Source organism: Hylobates moloch, unplaced genomic scaffold, assembly GCF_009828535.3.
Source record: "Hylobates moloch isolate HMO894 unplaced genomic scaffold, HMol_V3 SCAFFOLD_12, whole genome shotgun sequence".
NCBI classification, from domain to species: Eukaryota; Metazoa; Chordata; class Mammalia; order Primates; family Hylobatidae; genus Hylobates; species Hylobates moloch.
The window spans coordinates 99,836,066-99,850,477 of NW_026652287.1; the positions used below are offsets into that span (position 1 = coordinate 99,836,066).

The 14,412-nt window shown below is 38.9% G+C and overlaps 1 protein-coding gene across 6 annotated transcripts in view; it reads right to left on the reverse strand.

The window, feature by feature from the left end:
• The window catches only part of ANKS1B (ankyrin repeat and sterile alpha motif domain containing 1B), a 1,246,961-nt gene that overhangs the window by 1,170,161 nt on the left and 62,388 nt on the right, over positions 1-14,412 (reverse strand). The window lies entirely within an intron of this gene.

A 14,412-nucleotide genomic window follows, 5' to 3' on the forward strand; every position in this document is an offset into this window, starting at 1 on the left:
TGGTAGGCCTTCCATGCTACACTGAATAACCAGCACTGTCAGGGGAAGTCACTGATAGTTTTTTAAGCACCATCAGTTCTGTATTTAATTTCCCCTAGGCATAAAATTTTCCTGAGGCTGGCTGCTGCTCCCCACTCCCCAGGGTGTGCCCCTCCTCCACAGCCCCATGCTGCCTGCGCTGTAGCAATCAGAAGTACTTACTGTTCTCTAAATATGTCAGGCATGTTCTCACTGCCTGCTAATGTCAAAAGCATGACTTGAGAAACATCTAAATGCATGATCAGACCAGTGATAGCAACCCTATGGTGGAGTTTTCAACAGTTAATAAGGGGAGCAATATTGAATCATTCCAGTTCTCTATATTTTGTCATTTGCTGTTCCTGCTGCTTCATGGAAAAGGGTTATATTTTCTCTGTAAATAGAACTTGATATATCTTCATAACCATCAGCAGGGATGGACACTGTTCTACTTCCCAGCAAAAGGTGAGTGAAAAGTGATCGCAGTTAAAATGGTGTTCTTTGCTGTTTCTCTGTTTTGTTTTCATACTCTTCTTTTAAAATGAGACTGTAATTTTAACAAGGTGGCAGGTAAAGCATTCCTTTTTGCTTTTAATGCTGCCTGGAAATAATTTATTTTCTCCTCTCCAGAGAAATTCTTTAAAAAAAAAAACTGTAAAAACGTGACTGTTCTGATACAAACCTTGTTAATAGTATGTTCACCTCACCCAAAAGAGGAACAACTAAAGCAACACGATAACAAATCACAGAACTTTAGAAAGGACTAGGAGGAAATTTAGTGGTGTGGTTAAAAGCTATGGTTCCTTTGAAGCTCAGATTAAGAAGAACCTGTTAGTACTGATCATCTAGTATCCTAAGTGGGAACGCAGCAAATAGACATGGAATTATAACCCTAAGAGTTGAAATCAGAATAGTAGTACCATTGCACTCCTCAAATCATTTTTAAAAGGAATATATTTGTGAGGCAATGCAAGTGAAAATTACATAATATACAGTTACTAAATTTGAGAGTTTTACTTTTGTTTATTCAATATCTACTAATGTAAGGACAAAAATCATTGCTAATGATCAAAAGAGCATAGCAATCATTACCAAATTAAGAGGCCAGGCATGGTGGCTCACACCTGTAATCCCAGCAATTTGCGAGGCTGAGGCTGGCGGATCGCTTGAGCCCAAAAGTTGGAGACCAGCCAGGGCAACATAGTAAAACCCATCTCTACAAAAAAATATAAAAATTGGCCAGGTGTGGTGATGTGTAACCCGTTGTCCCAGCTACTTGAGAGTCTGAGGTGAGAGAATCACCCAAGCGCGGGGAAGTCAAGGCTGAAGTGAACCATGATCACACCACTGCACTCCAGCCTGAGCGACAGAAAGAAACCCTCTCCAAAAAAAAAGAAAGAAAAATTAATTAAGATGTGATTCAATACATTTTTTCCAATTCTTTAAGTTATTAAGGGGCCAATGTCAACCTCTCATCCACTGCAGGAATCTCCTAGTTTCCCTAATATACAACTTTGGTCTCTGCTGAAATATTACCTTTTTTATCGTATATATTTAAGGTATGCAACATGATGTTTTGTTATACATATACATAGTGAAATCATTATCACAGTCAAACAAATTAACATATCTGTCATCTCAGTTACCTTTTTTCCCTCTTTGGTGATAATCTACTCTCTAAGCAAATTTCTAGTATACGATGTGATATCATTCTGTACATTGGATCTCTAGACATTCATCTTACACAATTACAACTTTGTACCTTTTGACACACATCTCCCCATTCCTGTCCCTCCCTCCCCATTCCAGGCCCTAGTAACCACCATTCTACTCTGTGTCTACATATTCAACTTTTTTTTTTTAGATTCTGTGCATAAGTGAGATCATGCAGTGTTTTTCTTTCTGTGCCTGGCTTTTTCACTCAGGATAATGTCCTCCAGGTTTATCCATGTTCTCTCAAATAGCAAGATCTCCTTTTTTAAGGCTGGACAATATTCCATCGTGTGTGTGTGTGTGTGTGTGTGTGTGTGTGTGTGTGTACCACCATTTCTCTATCCATTCATCCATCAACAAATGCCTAGGTTGTTTCCATTCTGGACCATGGTAGATACTGCTGCAATAAACACGGGAGCTCAGATATCTTGACAAGGTGCTGACTTCATTTCCATTGGATACATACCCACAAGAGGGATTGATTGCTGAGTTATATTGTAGTTTTACTTTTAATTTTTTGAGGAACCTCCACTCAGTTTTCCATGGTGGCTGCACTAATTTACATACAGAAGTTTCCTTTCCTCCACAGCCTCACCAACACATCTCTTTTTGGTTTATTTCTGAACTCTCTATTTTGTTCCATCTGTCTATGTGTCTGTTTTTATGCCAGTACCATACTATTTTTCCATATTATAACTTTGTAATATAGTTTGAAATCAGGAAGTGTGATGCCTCAAACTTTGTTTTTCTTTCTCAAGATTGCTTTGCCTATTTGGGGTCTTTTATGTTTCCATACAAATGTTTTCTATTTCTGTAAAATATTACCTTGCCTCTTCTTTTCCTTTCTTCCCATGTCATAGTTCCCTTTCTTTTTCTTCCCTCTTCTCTCTATGCTTCTCATTCCAGATCACATTTGGGTAATGTTAGGTACATGTATATAGTGACTATTTCTCCGGGCAGATGATTTAGGCTACAACTATAATCACTTAGAAAAGTGTAGAATTCCTCCGTCCACCTAGAATAGAGCTGAATTTGTTCATATTCCATTCCAAACACAGCATTCTAGAAAACTATGAAGTATTCTGCAAGCTGTAAAAAGATCCATATAATAGAATATTATTTGCCATTAAAAAGGAATAAAGGGCCAGATGCGGTGGCTCACGCCTGTAATCCCAGCACTTTGGGAGGCCAAGGTCTGGAGTTCGAGACCAGCCTGGCCAACATGGGAAAACCCCATCTCTACTAAAAATACAAAAATTAGCTGGCCATGGTGCCCGGTGCCTGTAATCCCAGCTACTTGGGAAGCTGAGGCAGGAGAACTGCTCGAACCAGGGAGGCGGAGGTTGCAGTGAGCCGAGATCACACCACTGCATTCCAGCCTGGGCTACAGGGCACAACTCCATCTCAAAAAAAAAAAAAAAAGGAATAAAGTACAGATACATGCAATAACATGGGTGAATTCTGAAAACATGCTAAGTGAAAGAAGACAATCACATAGGCCACACATTGTATGATTCCACTTATATGAATTGTACAGAATAGGCAAATCTATTGAAACAGAAAGTAGATTAGTAATTGTCTACACTGGGGAGATGGGAGGAATGGGAAGTGACTGCTAATAAGTACAGTGGCTTCTTTTTAGAGCGATGAACATATTCTAAAATTAGACTGCGGTAGTGGTTTCACAACTCTGTTAATCTATTAAAAATCATCCAGTTAAACACTTTAAATAGGTGAACATTATGAGAATTATATCTCAATAAAGCTGTTTAAAAACATGTATCTAACGCAGTCTATGTACACACACACATAATATATGCATATATATACATACTCATTTACAGAGAGTTCTGAATTATCAGCCTGCAGTTTATCCACCGAAATTTTAAAATTCAAAATTTCTTACTTCCTTGATTGTATGAGAATGGTAATAATAACAATAATAATGACAGCAATAATAATATCAAGTACTCATTTAGTTCATACCATGTGCCAGCTATTGTGCTAAAAATACATAATCTTATTAAAACCTTACAAAGTCACCAAATAATAGACTCTGTTACTAACCATTTTAACATATATTATTTTTTATAATCCTTACAACAAGAACTACAGTTTTTCTCAATTTATGAGAAAACTGAGATTTAGGGTGGTGAAATAAATCATTCTAGGTTTTACAGCTAGTAGTTGGCAGAGCTATGATTTAAACTCTGGTCACTGCACTCTGCTGCCACTTGAGCTATCCCTCTGTAAGGGGAATTGAGTCTCAGTGAGCTAAAAGAATCTTACATTACTTTTGCAGACAGGCATCTAACAGAGTAGGAAAAATCCCAGAACCAAAAGCTGAAACCCAGACTGCAGTCTGAGTCATGATACAAACTAATCAGGCCAGCCAAATTCCAATCCTCTCATCTGCAAACATGGAAATTGGAATAGAAATTTTTCAAGGTCCTATCAGCTTAAAAGTCCATTTTGTCCAAAAATACTTACTTAAAAATCTGAGTCTTCAGTCCAAAATAAACTTGCCAGAAGAAATGCTTTCTTTATTTTCTGCCCTATGAGTTTGTGACTATTATTAGGTTGTAAAAATATTAAGTATAACTGGAAAATGAAAGCATAATTAACATTTACTTATAAAGTTCGATATCACTCATTAGCAATATAACACATAATGATTTATTAACTTTTTACCATAAAAACTTTTAAACGTATTCAAAAGTAGACAGAATAGTATTAAAAAAACCCAATGTACTCATCATACACCTTCAAAAATCGTCACCTCACGGTCAAATTTGATTCATCTATATACCCTCCCACTTTGAAGAAAATCCATGGCAATATAACATTTCTGTAAATATTTCAGTATCCATGTCTAAAAGACAAGGGTTCCCTTCTTAAAAGTATAATCATGATACCATCATGACACCTAAAAATATTAACAATAATATCTTAATATGACAAACTTGGAAAATACATTTAGATATATACATGGCAATAAATAATACAGATTTAAGTACCACTTTCACTGATATTAAAAGATAAACCTAGGCACATTAAAATTTTAAAGAGTTTATTTGAGCATTCAGTGATTCATGAATTGGGCAGCACCAGACTGCAAGTGATCTGGGCTCCACCAAAGGGGTGCAAGGGAAAACTATTATAAGGTGTCTGTGGAAGCAGGACAGAGAAAATGTTTGATTGATTAAAGTGAAGAATCCCTACTTAGAGGTAATTGGCAGTGCCTGATTGGTAAAGCTTCTAGATAGAGATTCACTGGTGGTTTCTGATTGGTTAAGCTTAAGTTTCATTTCACTGTTTTACAGTGTGTTTACTGTTTACAGTGAGTTTGGTTTCAGTTTGCTTACATAGGAACCCAAAGCACTACCTAATGGTCTCCTAATCAAATTTTTTTTTTTTTTGAGACAGAGTCTCACTCTGTTGCCCAGGCTGGAGTGCAGTGGCATAATCTCCACTCACTGCAACCTCTGCCTCCCGGGTTCAAAAGATTCTCATGCCTCAGCCTCCCAAGTAGCTGGGATTACAGGCACACACCACCATGCCTGGCTAATTTTTATATTTTTAGTAGAGACAGGGTTTCACCATGCTGGCCAGGCTGGTCTTGAACTCCCAGACTTAAGCAATCCGCCCATCTTAGCCTCCCAAAGTACTGGGATTATAGTCGTGAGCACTGCGCTTGGCCCCAATTGATTTTTTTAACACTGACAAATTTTACTTTGAGTGTTAAGGCTATCTGTATATTCAAATTTTCCAGACTGTTATTTCTATTTTAATACATTATTTATATATATAATCTATTATATCTATACCTAATCTCTCTCTAATCTATTCATGAAATGTCATATGGCACTATACTGAATGTATCCATAGAAGTAGAGTACTAAACACTCTATATATATTGAGCTTATTAGTTTTGTTTACTCATTGAGCTTGCCTGGTATTGAAAAGAAATTAAATTAGTTAGGCATGGTTTGTTTGTGATTAACCTTTCCTGTCTTCCACAGTTCAATTTATTGTCCTCTTCGTGATACCAAATGACTACTTTATGAATTGTTCCACCAATTTGCCAGCTATTATTCACGAGCTACATATTTTATCCAACTGAAGTGAAGTTTTTATTCTGTGACCCTTATTTTTCATATAACTCTCTATAACCACTTTGCTTCTACCATACTTACTCTCACATTCCTTCCCTAGCTTGCCTTGCCCTCCAAAACAAAAAAGCTTCAACCATGAAATTACTAATTGATATTCTGCCTTATAAACTTTGCCTTGAAAGATTCCTTTGAAAAATTAATTTCATTTCCTCGATCTAGACAATGATAAAATAATGAAATAATCAAACAGAAGTAGAAAAAGCATAATTTTTTAAAAAAGGAAACATCAAATTTTGTATTGAAAATTTACATCAGCATTTCACTAGTGAACAGACATTTCCTCTGAGAAAGAGTGATAATTACCATTTGCACCTCATGTAAGGATTTTCCTGAGGCCTTAGAAAGCTATAAATAATATAGTTTCTTTTGAAATAAAGAATAAAAAATTTAATTTTCTTTCATCACGTTAACAAGAAGTAAAATAGGTTACAAACAGTGGTGTAGTAAGTGGATTAAAGAGATTAGCTTCAAAATAACTGCATGCAGGACCTAAATGCTGAACTTAGGTTATCCAGGCTAAATAAAGGCCAGTCATCATCTTATTTTTATAGTTCAATCGTAAGTTAGGGCTTATGTGAGTAATGCACTTAAGAAAATATATATATTTGGAGGAGTTGCAAAAGTGTGGAAAATTTCAAAAATCAAATCACATTTCAAATAGATTAGGAGAACTCACTAATTAAAGGTGGATAGATTTCATACTGTTAAAAAAAAAAAACCCAAACAAGTAAAAAAAAAAAAAACATTTATATTATGATTAACCACCAATACAAATAATAGGCAAATTTATTAGTTTCTCTGCTCTTGCTTTACAACTGTAACCTTTATAACAAACCCTATTAGACCTTGTAGGAGACCCTGTTAATGCCCACACCATATCCCCTTGACTTGTCCGTGAGTTCTCTTCCACTGCTGTGGATAGTCATGCTGATGCTGACGGCTTCCCACCTAAAGGACCCACAGTTCTTTCTCCATTTTCTCTTTATTCTTCCTGGAACCACCTTGCACATACACTACCCATGCCTAAGTTCTTATACCAGGGTCTGCTTTTGGGGAAAACCCTAATAAGACTGTTGGTAATAGAAATAGCACTAGAAAGCAGACCTTCAGAATGAGATTCTGGAATTGTATTACTTGCTGGTCAGAGGGCAGCAAGGATCCAATTTCTAGTGATAAGTGAGTGGTGATAACCCCTAACAGGCTACAGCAGTATAATGCCTGGAAGTTTTAACTGAGGTGGACTGTAATGTGTTACAGGAAGGAGAAAGTACAAGCTTATATAATAGCTCTAATACTTGAAAGACATGCGGTAATCAAAACATAAAGATTTTGGAGTATTTGTTAACTACTCTAGAAGCTTTGAAGAATGAGAATGACAGGCTTGGGTAAGCCATCTATCAATTCAGGGCATGCTGTAAAAGTCAGAAAAACTCCATGTCAGTATTTAAAATGAACCTTATCTCCCGCACTCAGCTAACATACTACACTGAAATCAGGCCTAAGATTTGATGAAGGAGCTTAGCTACAAAGACAACTAAATGCACAGCCCCAGCAAGTCTCCCATCACGGCTCTGACAGGGAAAGGGGGAGGGTGGTGATGCAGGGGAGGGTGATATTTAGGAGGGTGTACATGAGACCACTAAACACTCAAAACTGCTGAAACCTCTGGGCTGGCAGAATTCACCCTCATCCCATTCATAAAGGTAAGCCACCTCCAGTTGCATGGAGACCTGGCAAAGGACACACCTGAAGGGGGTGCCTTCCTCCAGATCTGCCCTTCATCTTTCATTGCCTTTAGACCAGTAACTAGGGTCAGGTCCTACTGACAAAAGCTCCAACTGTAAGGTGCAGTGGCTAACACCTGTAATCCCAGCACTTTGGGAGGCTGAGGCAGGTGGATCTCCTGAGATCAGGAGTTCAAGACCAACTTGACCAACATGGTGAAACCTCATCTCTACTAAAAATACAAAATTATCTGGGCATGGTGATGCATGCCTGTAATCCTAGCTACTTGGGAGGCTGAGGCAAGAGAATCGCTTGAACCCGTGAGGCGGAGGTTGCAGTGAGCTAAGGTTGCACCATTGCACTCCAGCATGGGCAACAAGAACAAAACTCTGTCTCAAAAAAAAAAAAAAAAAAAGCTCCAACTGTGAAGGGCAGTCCCTGCTATGGGAAGAAATCACCTATTCACAGAAAAAGCAGCTGAGCCTGTCTGACATGTGTCATTAGAACTGAGAGCACACATAAGGACGTGGACGTTGAGGGTGCTGAGCTGAGGCATGGGGAAAGAATGCTAGATAGAGGAGAGTGCTTTCATATGGAGGCAATCTCTGGTGATTCATAATTTAATTTGTAGCAAGGAAATCGTAAGTAGGTCCTAAAACACTAATGGGATGTCAATGTGACAGACAGGATTCCAAAATAACAGGCATCAGAGGTGGCACTTAGCCATCAGAAGCAAGGTGAATGCATGCCATTAAAGGTAGTAAGGTCAGAGCAGTAACCAGAGAGCTTGACCTGCAGGGGTCTGTGGCAATGGTTGGTAAGTCATTAGCCATTTTGTTTATAGAAGCAAAAGAGATGGGTAATGTTTTGTTGCTAGTGCTGCTGTCACGAACTAAGTGACTTAAACAAGAGAAATTTACTGTCTCACAGTTTTGAAGGCCAGAAGTCCAAGATCAACACATTGTTGGTTCCTTTTAAGGGCTGGGTGAATCTGTTCCATGACTCTCTCCTATCTTCTGGTGGTTTGCTGGCATTCTGTAGCATTCATTAACTTATAAAAGCATCACCCCAATCTCTGCCTTCATCTTCACATGACATTCTCCTTGTGTACATTTCTGTGTCAAGATTTTCTTTTTGATAAGAATACCAGCCACATTGGATTAGGGGCACAACCTACCCCAGTATGATCTCATGGTTACTCATTACACAATTCAACCTACGACAAGTAGTTAATAAGGTTAATTTTTTATTTATATTTGCAAAGAAGACCAAGAACTAAACAGAAGATCGATGTTCTGTTTCCAGATCTAAGGCAGTTCTCAGACCCAGAGCCCATCAAGGGGAGGCTGAGTCCTCTTGAGCGAAAGAGCTAATGTTTCTCCAATAATTCTTCAAGGGGATGTGCTGCCATATACCAGAGTATATGGCACCATATGCCAGTATATACAGTGGTGAAGGCAGAATACCCAAGCCTTTCAGGGCTATTGGATATAGGATCTAAGCTGACACTTATACCAGGTTATCCAAAATAGCTTTGTGGTCTCCCAATTAGAGTAAGGGCATATGGAAGTCAGATAATAAATGGAGCCCTGACTCAAGTCCATCTCACCATTGGCCCAATGGGTCTCCAGACCCACCAACTGGTCATGTACCTGGTCCCTGAGTACATAATTGAGATGGATATACTTAGAAGCAGCTAGAATCCAAACACTGGTTCTCTGAACTATGAAACAAGAGCCATTATAATAGAAAGGGACAGGCCGGGCGCGGTGGCTCACGCTTGTAATCCCAGCACTTTGGGAGGCCGAGGCGGGCGGATCACGAGGTCAGGAGATCCAGACCATGGTGAAACCCCGTCTCTACTAAAAAATACAAAAAAATTAGCCGGGCGTGGTGGCGGGCACCTGTAGTCCCAGCTACTTGGAGAGGCTGAGGCAGGAGAATGGCGTGAACCCGGGAGGCGGAGCTTGCAGTGAGCCGAGATTGCGCCACTGCACTCCAGCCTGGGCGACAGAGCGAGACTCCGTCTCAAAAAAATAAATAAATAAAAATAAAAAAAATAAATAAATAAATACATAGGGACAAAGAAAAACCCTGGTATCACTTCTGCTCTGTCCCTGGCCCAAATAATATATCAGAAAGAATATTTCAGCCAGGTGGAATAACAATTTGTGCCACCCTCAGAGTGCTTCCTGCAAAAAAACCATACGGCCCATCGATGAGTCAGCTAAATACACTGGTGCAAGAGGAAAACTACTGTCACTCTACAGCCCAAGGCAAGGGTGAACTACTGCAATGTTACTCAAAATGTAATCCATAGACTAACGCCAATTCATAAATTGTTTTTTGTAAGTCGACAAAATAATTATTAGAAGTGAGAGTACATATTTGGAAACATTCGAGCAATTTGACATTGCTGTAATAACTGTGGTTTTATATTTTACAAAAAGATCACTCATGTTGAACTGAAAACAAACACAAAATATGGTTCCTTCACATGATCAATTTGAGTAGCACTGTTCTAAAGGACAGTGGTGAAAGGAAATCCATCAGGCAGAGCTTCATAACTTTACATGAAGAGAGAAGTGGTTTGAGGTGAGAACAATATCAATTGTTGGGCAGTGGCTAGTGGTTCTGCTAACTGATCAGAGGCCTGAAAGAAGCAATACTTCATGATCAGATACAAGGAGGTCTGAGAAGGAGGCATGTGGATGACCCTATAGGTGTGAATACAAAGTGTGAATACCTAACAAAGCATCTATAGTAGAGGCAGCATTGAACAACCAGATGGAAAAGATGACCCATCCAATGAATGTCAGCCAGTCTTTGTCCTCAGCCATCACAATGGTTGCACAGTGGACACAGAAACTGACTAGCTATAATGTCAGGGATGGAGGCTATGCGTGGGCATAAAAGCATATACTCCCTCTCACCAAGGGTGATCTAGCTATTGACAGTGCTGAATGTCTGACCAATAAGTACTGGCCCAAAGTGACCCCTCAATAGAGAACCATCCCTCAAAAAAGCCAACCAGACATTTGTGGCAGGTTGATTACATCAAATTCCTTTCCACCTTGGAAGGCACAGCAATTCATCCTCAATGGGACTGATAGTTATTCAAACATACTTTTGCCTTCTTTGCCTCTGCCAGTCCATATTTACTAGCATAGCATCCACTGGCCCCACCTTTTATGGCCATTCTAGCACTCCATCAAGCTGATGAACTACTAGCATTCCATCAAGCTGATGGCCAAAAGGCTCAGCTTTAGAATAACTGTCTATAGGACTGGTGCCCCATCCTCTTAAACAGGGGTCCCCAATCTCCAGCCTGCGGAGAGGTAACTCTCCATGGCCTGTGAGGAACCAGGCTGCACAGCAGGAGGTGAGCAGCAAGGAAGCAAGCATTATCGCCTGAGCGCTGTCTCTTGACAGATCAGGAGTGGCATTAGATTCTCACAGGAGGTGAACTCTACTGTGAACTATGCATGCAAGGGCTCTAGGTTGCATGCTCCTTGAGAATCTAACGCCTAAGGCAGAACAATTTCATCCTGAAACCATCCACTCTCCCCATCCCAGCCTCCCACCTCTGTCCATGGAAAAACTGACTTTCACAAAAGCAGTCCCTGGTGCCAAAAAGGTTGGAACTGCTGCTCTACAGCGCAGTATATGAGTCAAACCAATGATCATTACACAATGTTCTGTCCCCTTAGCATGGGTGTGGGAACTAAGGGGTAGAAGTAGAATTGGCAGCACTCACCACTTAACCCACTTGGGAAATCTGTCCATCCTCAGTAGCCAAGTTGGGGAATTTGTACTTCCCGTTCTCGCAACTTCAGACTCTGTGGGATGTGATATCTTAACCCCTATGAGTGGAACACTTTCACCAGAGGGTAAATTACTTTCACCCAAACCCTTTATTTTGGTGCCTGATTTAAAAGAGAATCTGAGTTAACTTTAACACAGATAGATACAATTATTATCACCTTATATTGAGGAATGAGGCACGAGGAAGTTTAAGTGGACCAGGGTCACACAGCTAATAAGTGATAGAATCAGAACTTCACCCTGGGCAGTCTCATCTAGAGTCCTTGCTTTCAACCTCTACTCTAAATTATCTGTTTTTAAAGTTCATGTTTTTGTATTTAGTTGTCTTGGAGCAAAGCATTCGTATATTATTTTATGTTTCTAAGGCAGGTGTGGCTAGCACCTCTATAATTAAAATAAAGTTCAATTAAATCTGAACAAGTATTATTTAATATAGGTTTTTTATTATTTTAATACAGGTTTCAATGTAATCAGACAGTAACAATGTCTAGCTCTGCTTCATTTAGCATGTATCTATAAACATGCTCCTTAAAAACATACCTAAACACACAAAAAAATAAAAGATGTCTTTATAACAAATTTTCACAAGTTATGCATTTTTGAACAACAGTTAACAGGATTAAGTTCAAGGTAACAGTTGCCAGTGACTTTCATCCCTAGGAAGTAGGTAAATCAACCAGGCTAGGAGTTTTCAAAAATAAACATAAACTCCTAGCTAATCCTTATCATTTAGCATCACCTGTCCTTCAGTTGGCCCTATGCTTGAGGCATCAGACTGAAGCCCTGGAAACTAGTATTCAAATCACAATTATTTTAAAGTTTATAATGGGCAATTTCCTAAAAGTGATATGATAGAAAGAGTATGAATTCTGGAGTCAGACAATCCCAGTTTTGCAACTTACTTGCTATGTGGCCTAGAACAAGTTATTTAACTTTTGGATCTTCAGTTTTCCAATATATAGAATGTGGAAGAAAAAAGATTGAAGTATGCAAAGTGCCTAGTGTACCATCTAGCATCCAGCAGCTACTTAATAAGTAATAGTTTCCTTCTTCATAGGTATTATTAATTCATGTTTACATAGTTACTTGCAACTAAAATAAATAATATAGAAAACTCCTAAGGGTCTTATAAGTTTAGATGGAAATAAATTGGAAGCTTGCATAAACAGATAAAAACATGGATTCACAAGAAGAGGAAATAACAATAATAGATTAGAAAGCAGGTAGACCCAGCCATAGGAAAGAAAATTTAAATACTACTCAGCAATATCTCCAGGATACCATCAGAACTATTTTGGTCACCCCATAGGGGTAGACATGGATATCCACTGCTATGATTTTGCACTGTACGAATATGGTAGCCTCTAGCCACAGGTGGCAAATTGAGCACTTGAAATATAGCTAGCCCAAATTGACATATGCTGCAGAGTAAAAAAAAAAAAACAACTGGATTTCAAAAACTTGGTATGAAAAAATACATAAAATATCTCATTAAAAATGTTTAGATTGATTACATATTGAAATAATATTTGGATTTATTGTGTTAAAGAAAACATTGTTAGATTTAACTTCATTTCCCGCTTTTTACTTTCTTTATGGTGGCTACTAGAAATTTTAAATTTACATAAGTGGTTTGCATTATATTTCCACTGGACAGCACTGATGTGAGGTCCTAATTTAACTTGAACAGCACTGATGTAGAGTCCTCATTCTTAGGGTCCCATGTTCTTCCCTCCCAGTCTTCCATTCTTTAGCAAAGACCTAGCACTACAGTAACAACAATTTTCACTCATATCCCTGTATGAGGGCCCCACTATCCTGGATGTAACACATGGATGATTTGCCACAAATAGTCTTTAAATGATTTATAAAATATATAGGAATGAATAAACGGATAAATAACTCCCAGGGAAAAATGTCCCTCAAGGACAATATTCACATAGGCAAGACTCTGTGGTACTTTCTAACACACTTTAAAAGGAACATTATTTTAATATGCACTATCCATTCATGACATTCAAGACAAGTGAAGGTTAGCTGTCTACTAGAAAAAATAAAATTTTAAACTTGAGGCATTTATTCATATAATTAAGAGTCTAGGAAAACTGCCTGAATTAGTTAAGGTTCTCCAGAGGCCAAAAAAAATGTATATATACATATATGGAGATTTATTGGGGAATTGACTCACAAGATTATGGAGACTGAAAAGTCCACCAATGATTAATTCATTCATTCATACTTTACATAGTTTAAAAGTCCCTGACATCAAGCAGGGTACCCAGGAAAGCCGGTGGTGCGATTCAGTCCAAATCTAAAGGCCCGAGAACTAGGGAGGCTGCTGGTGTAAATCCCAGAGTCCAAAGGAGTTCAAAGGCCTAAAGGAGGCACTCCATGTCCAAAGGCAGGAGAAGATGTCCCAGCTCAAGAACAGAACAAATTTGCCCTTCCTCCACTTTCTTGTTCTATTCAGGCCCTCAAAACCAGACTGAATGACACTCACCCACATGGGTGAGGACAATCTTCTTTACTCAGTCTGCTAAGTCACATGTTAATCTCTTCCAGAAACACACTCAACAGACAGACCCAGAAAGAATGTTTTACCACTTACCTAGTCCAGTCAAGTTTGACACATAAAATTAGCCATCACACCACCTCAATCCTCTACACAAATTTGGCTGAAACCAGTTTGATAAGTCTTTCTATCAGAGGCTTCAGTGGAAAAACTGACCAGGTGATATGGTTTGGCTCTGCGTCCCCACCCAAATCCCATCTCAAATTGTAATCCCCATGTGTTCAGGAAGGACCTGAAATCCCCACGTGTCGACAGAGGAAGTTGATTGGATCATGGGGGTGGTTTCCCCCATGCTGTTCTCATGATAGTGAGTGAGTTCTCATGAGATCTGATGCTTTTATAAGGGGATCTTTCCCCTTTGCTTTCTCTGTCTCTCCTGCCACC